General features: G+C 55.9%; 1 pseudogene across 1 annotated transcript; it reads right to left on the reverse strand.

Moving 5' to 3' along the window:
- Positions 1-1,664: 1,664 nt before the first annotated feature.
- LOC311376703 lies at positions 1,665-9,749 on the reverse strand (annotated as a pseudogene). Its single transcript, XR_014684304.1, has 5 exons — positions 9,589-9,749; positions 7,994-8,061; positions 5,316-5,401; positions 3,810-4,266; positions 1,665-2,128 (listed from the first exon to the last, which is right to left on the reverse strand). The product of XR_014684304.1 is annotated as an uncharacterized misc_RNA (transcript).
- Between the last annotated feature and the right edge of the window lie 6 nt (positions 9,750-9,755).

Here is a 9,755-nt window from a genome sequence, read left to right on the forward strand (position 1 = left end):
GTAGCACCCCGCAAGAAGAAAATTCAAGCCATTTACTCTTTTTTCTCGATCGTGGAAGGGTTTGTTTACTGGTGGTGCCAACGGAGAACGCATCGGCTTTTGCCACCCGGAGGAACATAGTGTGACGTCATGGTGAATTGCCGTATAGACCTCTAGAAGAATAAGTCCCGCCTCCGAGGCTCCCGGTTCAAATTGTCAAATGTCTACGGGGAATAACACGGGGTTTATGAACGATCGTACATCGCAAACTCTGTAGGTGGCGGAGAAGTAAACGCTGCGTCACGGTTTCAACTACAACCGTTTTCGTCTAGTTTCAAATTGGGTTTTGGTGCCGTTAAAGTAGCATTAATAATCGTTTACTTCTTTAACGGCACCGACAATCCAAAATGCAGTCAAAACTAGTTGGAAAATGTGTGTAGTTGAAAACGCAGCTTTTACTTCTCCACCACCTACAGAGTTTGTTATGTACGATCATTCATAAACCCCGTGTTATTCCCCATTGACATTTGACCGAGGGAACCGGAGCCTTGGAGGCGGGACTTATTCTTCAGAGGTCTATGTCCCACGTGTCCCACGCAGCCAATCAAATCAAGCCAGAGGCGGGCTTCACTACCTAACCACGCTCATCATCTAGACAACATAAGAAGAGTAGATGGTATTCACCGTACCGATTCCTTTTCATCATCAGTGTGTCGTGAACCAAAAACCTCCTCTTTTGACGTGCTTTCCCCCCATCCTCACCCAGTAGCTCAGCAAAGGCCAGAGCTCCAAGTCTACGTCGTTTTTTCCCCCCGTTAATCACATCTGATCGCCCGGCCAACCTCTGTACTCCGTACTGCCCAACGCACTATTGCCGCTTTTCCACCGCCAGTACCAACTCGACTCGACTCGACTCGCCTCGACTCAACTCGGTTTGGTTGCGTTTCCATCTAAAAAAGTACCTCTTCAATGTGGCGGGTCGTAGAAAAGAACCTCTCCACCATGGGCGGGTCGTCATTAGGTTTTAATCACGGGAGACGCGATTCCGGGAAATCTGAATCTGATCAAGACTATTTCCTGATTCCCGGGAAAGGTTATGATGGGAAATAAAATAAAATAAAAAGCGCAATGACTGCGCGTCTATTGTTGTCATACGGTAACGTTGATAGAGGCGAAACTCGAGCCCTAGGAAAGGAACGACACTGAAACGAAACAGCGAAACGCCGGTCCGTGGACTCCAGCCACGCCGGACACACACAACCACGCCCGACACACATAACGACGCGCAGCCTAACTCTAGCCCCGGGAAAGGAGCGACACACACGGCGAAACGCTGATCAGTGTCCCCCTCGGGAGCGGGTTCGTGGACTCCAACCACGCCGGACACAACTTAACTTGAGTGAATATTCCCATTTACAGCCGCTGGCCAATCAGTTACCAGCAGCCTGTTTACGTCACACAAAAGTACCTACTCCGCTGGCATGGAACCTCGACGGAGGTAGTACTAAAAAAAAGTACCCGGTACTAGGTACCAGGTACTTTTTTTGCCAATGGAAACGCAAATAAGGCGTGGCGAGTCGAGTCGAGTCGAGTCGAGTCGAGTAGGTACTGGCGGTGGAAAAGCGGCATATGACAAGGCGTCTTGTAGGGCTGTGCAATTAATTGACTTTGATCGTGATTTTGATTTTTGGGTCAAATGATTTCCAAACTAACATTATCGAGTTAAAAATATTTTTTTGTATTCATTAAATGTTTTATAGAAATAGCTGGATACATTTTTTTTTTTTCGATTTGAACATTCTATTTGAAAAAATTGACAATCGGTGACTACGACGTTCTCCATCGCCGAGCGGCCCTGGTGCCTTCTTCAGGCTACGGCGCCGTCCCCGTCCCCATCCCCGGGGGGGTCCACCTACCGGGTCCTTCCGCGGTCTCCGTGGCAACACGATCTTCATGTTGACGTCGTCGAACATGTCGCCGCCGAGCTCGTCCGTCTCCCCGGGGCTCTTCACCGCCGCCTCCACGCGCCCGCCGGACGGCGCCGGGGACGAGTGGGCGGAGTCGGCGGGCCGCGGCGACACGCTGTCCAGGCGGTTCACGCTGCCGGTGCTGGCGTTGTCCGCGTCCTCCTCGTCGCTGGACAGGACGACTGGCAGGAGGGAGGAGGAGGAGGAGGAGGAGGAGGAGGAGGACGAGGAGGAGGGGGATGAGGAGGAGGAGAGAGGAGGAGGAGCAGGAGGAGGAGGAGGACGAGGAGGAGGAGGAGGACGAGGACGAGGAGGAGAGAGGAGGAGGAGCAGGAGGAGGAGGAGGACGAGGAGGAGGAGTAGGAGGAGGAGGAGGGGGATGAGGATGAGGACGAGGAGCAGGAGGAGGAGGAGCAGGAGGAGGAGGAGGAGGAGGACGAGGAGCAGGAGGAGGAGGACGAGGAGGAGGAGGAGAGAGGAGGAGCAGGAGGAGGAGGAGGAGGAGGAGGGGGATGAGGATGAGGACGAGGAGCAGGAGGAGGAGGAGGACGAGGAGGAGGGGGATGAGGATGAGGACGAGGACGAGGAGCAGGAGGAGGAGCAGGAGGAGGAGGAGGAGGAGGAGGAGGAGGAGGAGGAGGAGGAGGAGGAGGAGGCAGCCGGGTTACACACACGTGCAGGTCGTTACACTACGAGTGATCCTCTCCACTATTCACTCTGTTACTGTACAACAAAGTCACAACTCAACAAGTCGCTGTCGACGTCAGGGGCGCAGAGTCGCTCTCCAGCCCCCGCAAGAGACTCAAGACTCACCTTGAGTTCAGAGTTCACCTGGACTCTGCATAGCCTCCCCCCCTTAACCCCCCCCCCCCCCCCCCCCCCCCCCACACACCCCTCTCTCACACACACTTGTATGTTGTACGTCCTGGCACTACAAAATAGTACTTGGTAGCATGGCGTGGCATCTTCTCCTATCTATCTCTGTTGTGTATGGGGGAACGGGTTAACCTAGTGATGGTTAGTGTGCACGGGGAAGGGGTTGACCTAGCGATTGTTAGTGCTTGGCACTTGGTCCTATGACCATCCTCACTGTTGCTCTTAATTTTCTCAGTCGCGTTTCTAAAAACGCGTCGACATCATTTAGACACGTTGACGTGCAATAGCGAGGCTGAGAACCGTCAAAGTATCTATGGAGGAGGTGCAGAACAGTGATGCAGAGCGGTCTGAAAACACGACGGCTCTTTCAACACGACGTGCTTTAACACCGGTCACAAGGAGACCCGAGTGCAAAGTGCAGGAGCCACTTCCCAGATCATTAACCGCTGATCGACCGAGAGGGACGGTAAAGGGTTAGGGTCTACCTTAGGGTCTACCTGCACCACACCGAGGACAGTAGGGGGATCACTGGCTCCAGCACCAGCAGCTAAACCCTCCACCGTGCGCTCACGCTCCATGTCTCTGGAGGGGGGGGGACCAGGGGAGCCCAGAGGAGGACCAGGACCAGGACCAGGTCCTTCTCCATGATGGTCCAAGACTCCTCCAGGTCAGTGTGGAGCAGAACACCTTCAGCCAGACCCATCACCCCCCCACCCCCCACTCCCCACCCCCACCCCTCCGGACCCCCTGGAGATCTAGAACTGTCTCTCTCTCTCTCTCTCTCTCTCTCTCTCCTACATCCCCGTCTCGGGACCGACCGGTTGTCACGACAACGAGGGGTGTCTCCCTGACGAGGCTCTTCCCGTCTCGTACCGGTTTGGCCAGTAGTCGGTACGAGATGGGAGGAGGAGCCGCCGCGGGTCCTGGTGGGGGTGAGGAGGGGGTGGGGGGGGGGGGGGGGGGGGGGGGCGTGTGGTGGGTACTCACTGGGGTCGTTGAGCTCGTTGTGGCGGGCCGATGCGGACTTCTTCCCCTTGAGGGGTCAGCCGGAGCCCGCAGCATCCCGAGGTCCCGGGGGACGGCAGCGGCGGCGGGGGGCCCCGAGGGCCGGCCGTTCAGCGGCGCCAGCAGGGCCCCCCCGCGGGCCCCTCCGTGGTGGGAGACGCGGACCGGCAGCACGGGGCCCATGGCGCCCCCCGGCGAGGCCCCCCGCCCCGGCTCCCGGCCCGTAAAAGTTCTTGCCGAGCGAAAGGCTGTTGGGGCCGGCGGGGTGGTGCGGGTGGATGGGGGGGCGGGGCGTGGGCGAGATGGGCGGGGCCTGCTGGGCGTGCTGGCAGGAGGGGAGGGGCTGGCGGGCGTGGCCGCAGTCGGAGCAGCAGGCGGCGTCCTGGTTGGGCGAGTTGCACTTGACGCAGCAGGCCGGGTACACGCCGGGGCGCAGCGGCTGGGGAGAGACGGCGTGGTCAGCGTCAACTACTACACGTCCCCGCACCCATCCCTGACCCAGACTCCTCGTTAATATTAATATTTTAGTTGTATTTGTTTGCATTTCTTATTCTCTTTTTTTTATTTCTTGACTTGATCTTGACTGTGAGGCACTTTGAGTCGTTTTACTCATGCCGTGATTATTTTATACTGTGTGTAGCACTTTGGGTCAACTGCTGTTGTTTGTTAAGTGTGCTATATGAATAAAACCGACTTGACTTGATAATCAATCAATCAATCAATCAATAGGAGACATGCTTTAGGGTTCATGACAACTGCATAATCATCGCATCGTCTCTGTTGAAATCAGCAGCCATTTTGTTTCATACTCACTGCACAGAGGTTGAAACACTGAACAGATGTTTTAGCGTGCTTGTATCAAACCCTTCGCCCCGTTGTTATTCTGGTAGCCAGCGGTCCACCGCCCACCAACTGCCGTTTGGATAAAATGGCAGTTGATTCGAAGGCGGCCATTTTGACCCTTCCCTGGGCGTTCACCGCCCGTGGACGTGCTGACTCAAGGCCCCGCGCCCAGAGCACTTCAAAAGGGGGAATTCTGTCCGCAGAGAGATCTGCGGTCGGAGTCCGACCCCTGTCAAACCGTTGGCACGGCAACCAAGGTCGGGAAGGGGTTCGGTTATATGGAAGCCCACCGCGCTAGTTCACAGTAACTTTTATCAGCACCTAGAACCAAACGCTGAAGGCCAGGACAGTCAGATATGCACGAAGACATTCTGGAGGAACAGATTGTGTAGACTGTGGTTTAGTTTTGACGTTTCTTAAATGTTTTGTTTCTTGTGTACTGTGTCATTCAAAGGGCTGGTGGGGGGGGGGGGGGGGGGGGGGGGGGGGGCTTTGAGGTCACATATCAAAACAATTGCTTGGCTGGTCCATTTTTCCACTCTGGCAAAAAAGACTTGATTTGATTTGGGACCACACAAAGTCACTCCCGGGTGGAGCGGAGCGGGAAGGACTCCGTCTCCGTCTCCATCTCGGCTGTAGTCCTACCTCGCCCGACTTGATGGACAGGAAACACTCGTCTGGATGAGGCTTCCTCTTCTGCTGCACGCGCCGCTTGATGTTCAGACCGCTGTCTGCGGGGAGGGGAGGGGAGGACACACATCAACACACACGCCCGGGTACCACGGCCTCCTCACGGCCTCAGGTGACCTCCACACCCCAACACACGCCCGGGTACCACGGCCTCCTCACGGCCTCAGGTGACCTCCACACCCCAACACACGCCCGGGTACCACGGCCTCCTCACGGCCTCAGGTGACCTCCACACCCCAACACACGCCCGGGTACCACGGCCTCCTCACGGCCTCAGGTGACCTCCACACAGACCACACGCCCAGGTACCACGGCCTCCTCACGGCCTCAGGTGACCTCCACACAGACCACACGCCCAGGTACCACGGCCTCCTCACGGCCTCAGGTGACCTCCACACCCCAACACACGCCCGGGTACCACGGCCTCCTCACGGCCTCAGGTGACCTCCACACAGACCACACGCCCGGGTACCACGGCCTCCTCACGGCCTCAGGTGACCTCCACACAGACCACACGCCCAGGTACCACGGCCTCCTCACGGCCTCAGGTGACCTCCACACCCCAACACACGCCCAGGTACCACGGCCTCCTCACGGCCTCAGGTGACCTCCACACCCCAACACACGCCCGGGTACCACGGCCTCCTCACGGCCTCAGGTGACCTCCACACCCCAACACACGCCCGGGTACCACGGCCTCCTCACGGCCTCAGGTGACCTCCACACCCCAACACACGCCCGGGTACCACGGCCTCCTCACGGCCTCAGGTGACCTCCACACCCCAACACACGCCCGGGTACCACGGCCTCCTCACGGCCTCAGGTGACCTCCACACAGACCACACGCCCAGGTACCACGGCCTCCTCACGGCCTCAGGTGACCTCCACACAGACCACACGCCCAGGTACCACGGCCTCCTCACGGCCTCAGGTGACCTCCACACAGACCACACGCCCCAACACACAGACTGAGATACCACAGTCCATGCTGGGTCTGAGTCTATACTGGGGCTATACTGGGTCTATACTGGGGCTATACTGGGTCTAGGTCTATACTGGGTCTAGGTCTAGGTCTATACTGGGTCTAGGTCTATGCTGGGTCTAGGTCTATACTGGGTCTAGGTCTAGGTCTATGCTGGTTCTAGGTCTAGGTCTAGGTCTATGCTGGGTCTAGGTCTATTCTGGGTCTAGGTCTATACTGGGTCTAGGTCTATGCTGGGTCTAGGTCTATACTGGGTCTAGGTCTATACTGGGTCTAGGTCTATACTGGGTCTTGGTCTGGGTCTAGGTCTATTCTGGGTCTAGGTCTGGGTCTAGGTCTATACTGGGTGTAGGTCTGGGTCTAGGTCTATTCTGGGTCTAGGTCTGGGTCTAGGTCTATACTGGGTCTAGGTCTATACTGGGTCTAGGTCTGGGTCTAGGTCTATTCTGGGTCTAGGTCTGGGTCTAGGTCTATGCTGGGTCTAGGTCTATGCTGGGTCTAGGTCTATGCTGGGTCTAGGTCTGGGTCTAGGTCTACGCTGGGTCTAGGTCTGGGTCTAGGTCTATTCTGGGTCTAGGTCTGGGTCTAGGTCTATACTGGGTCTAGGTCTATGCTGGGTCTAGGTCTATACTGGGTCTAGGTCTGGGTCTAGGTCTATACTGGGTCTAGGCCTGGGTCTAGGTCTATTCTGGGTCTAGGTCTGGGTCTAGGTCTGGGTCTAGGTCTGGGTCTAGGTCTATACTGAGTCTAGGCCTGGGTCTAGGTCTATTCTGGGTCTAGGTCTGGGTCTAGGGAGGACATGGGGGCGGATGCCGTCTGGTGCCTCGCTGGAGCCCAGCCGGACTCCAAGGTCACCTTCTCCTCCAGAGCCTCGGCAGGAGGCTGCCAGAGAGGGGAGGCTGATGAGCCGTGTGTTCCGGTGCCAGACTACCGCTTCCTCTCCCGGCACACACGCGGTTAACGGCGTGCAAGGCCGGGTGATTGCACACCCACACAGAGGAATGAGGTCCGCACGCTCCTCATCTGGGAGGAACGCAGTGTACCCACTGAAACCCAACACCAGCTGTCTGGAACTGTCAACATTCACCTCTAGGGAGAGAGACCTGCCCACACAGCCCAGAGAGAGAGAGAGCGAGAGGGAGAGAGGGAGAGGGAGGCCTGCCCACACAGCCCAGAGAGAGAGAGGGGGAGAGAGGGAGGGAGAGGGAGGCCTGCCTGCACAGCCAAGAGAGAGAGGGAGAGAGGGAGAGGGAGGCCTGCCCGCACAGCCAAAGACCTGCCCAGCCCAAAGAGTAGGAGACACAGAGAGAACAACAGAGACAGAGAGAGAGAGACAGAGAGCCACAGAGCCACAGAGACAGCGTCACAGAGAGCAAGAGACAGAGAGACAGGCATAGAGAGAGAGACACACAAAGAGGCAGAGACAGAGAGAGACAGAAAGGCAGAGAGAGACAGAGAGAGAGAGACAGAGAGAGAGACAGAGAGAGAGACAGAGCAACAGAGCGACAGAGACAGTGTCACAGAGAGCAAGGGACAGAGAGAGAGAGACAGAGAGAGAGAGACAGAGCGTGAGAGACAGCGAGAGAGAGACAGCGAGAGACAGCGAGAGACAGACAGCGAGAGAGAGAGACAGCCAGAGAGTGAGCAGTACCTGGTGTGTCAGGACAGGTGAGGATGATCTGGTCCAGCTCCACCGTGGGCTGTGTGCTGAAGTCGTTCCTGGAGGAGAGGGAGACAGACGGGTCAGAGCTCTGACACCAGGAGACTGGGAAGACTGGGAGGGTCTGCAGGTGCTGTTGGTTCTGCCCGACGCTTGGCTCTGAGAGGAGACCGCTCACTAATTCAGGGACACCTGGTGATCTTGACGATGGAATATTATCCCCGTTGAGCTCTGTATCGGGCTACCGATGTGTCTTATATGTCTCTATTATCTGTCTGTCAATATGTCTTTATGTGATTCATTATCTGTCTGTGTATCTTATGTGATTCATTATCTGTCTGTGTATCTTATGTGATTCATTATCTGTCAGTGTATCTTATGTGATTCATTATCTGTCAGTGTGTCTTATGTGATTCATTATCTGTCTGTGTATCTTATGTGATTCATTATCTGTCTGTGTATCTTATGTGATTCATTATCTGTCAGTGTATCTTATGTGATTCATTATCTGTACATGTCTTCAGTATCTGTCCGTGTGTCATATCCAGATATATATCAGACTAGATATGAATGCAGAATCTGCAGGAAGCTGGGGCAAGAGTTCAGTTTCAGTGTGAAGTCCATTTGTAGTCCCAGTCGTACGGACCGATCACGTTAAGAGCACGCAGGTAAAGTGTCGGTGTGGACCAATCTCAGAAGACATCGGCCGTGGTCACGACTGGTCAGCTCACTGTCTAGCTTAGACATCAGCTCATGAAGATTAGGAACTGAACCACGAACAGAGACCATCAGAAACAACGACCAGTGCCGGACAGGAAGTCCGGGCCCAGCCGTCCCTTATCCATCACCGGAACTCCGGACATTGCGCCCGCTGCTCAGCGGTCAACCCTCGTTTTAATCACTATAACACCACTTGACCCCGGACATTACGCCCGCTGCCCAGAGGTCAACCCTCGTTTTAATCACTATAACACCACTTGACCCCCGGACATTACGCCCTTACACCTCGGCTTCCTCTTGATAAAAAGTCTGCTACTCTATCTAGGGCTGTCAAAATTGCTCAAAAATGACGTTTGAATATTCGCTCTAAAAAGAACCACATATATTATCGAATATCTATATTTGCGCATTTTGTCAATGAGGCGCATTACGTCAATAACAGGACAAACTAATACAACGAGACATAACTACTTGTATATGGCCTAGACCGCGAATCTCTCTCTCTCTCTCTCTCTCTCTCTCTCTCTCCTCTCTCTCTCTCTCATCTCTCTCTCTCTCTCTCTCTCTCTCTCTCTCTCTCTCTCTCTCTCTCTCTCTCTCTCTCTCTCTCTCTCTCTCTCTCTCTCTCTCTCTCTCTCTCTCTCTCTCTCTCTCTCTCTCTCTCTCTCTCTCCGACAGCCAGCCGGTCAGCAGCAGTCAGTCAGTCAGGGTGAGGGCGTCTCGCTCAGGAAGACACCACCACACTCACACTCACAGCTAGGAGGAGGAGCCGGGGGTTCGAACCAGCAGCCTTCCGGTGACCAGCCGAGCCGCCGCTCTGAGCTAGGCCGACCCCCCTCAGAGAGAGTAGGGGATTCTGCTCTTACCTGGGGGTGGGCTTGCGTACGGCGGCCACGTTGTGCGCGTGCTGGAAGTGTCGTCCTGCGCACCATGCCCTGGGGCGGGGAGGGGCTGGGGATGAAGGACCGGGCTCTGTGGGGCACCACGGGGGGCATGGGCACCATGTGGGGGACGTCGCTGCAGCACAGGGGAC

Source organism: Micromesistius poutassou (assembly GCF_964030765.1).
Source record: "Micromesistius poutassou genome assembly, contig: SCAFFOLD_1757, whole genome shotgun sequence".
NCBI classification, from domain to species: domain Eukaryota; kingdom Metazoa; phylum Chordata; class Actinopteri; order Gadiformes; family Gadidae; genus Micromesistius; species Micromesistius poutassou.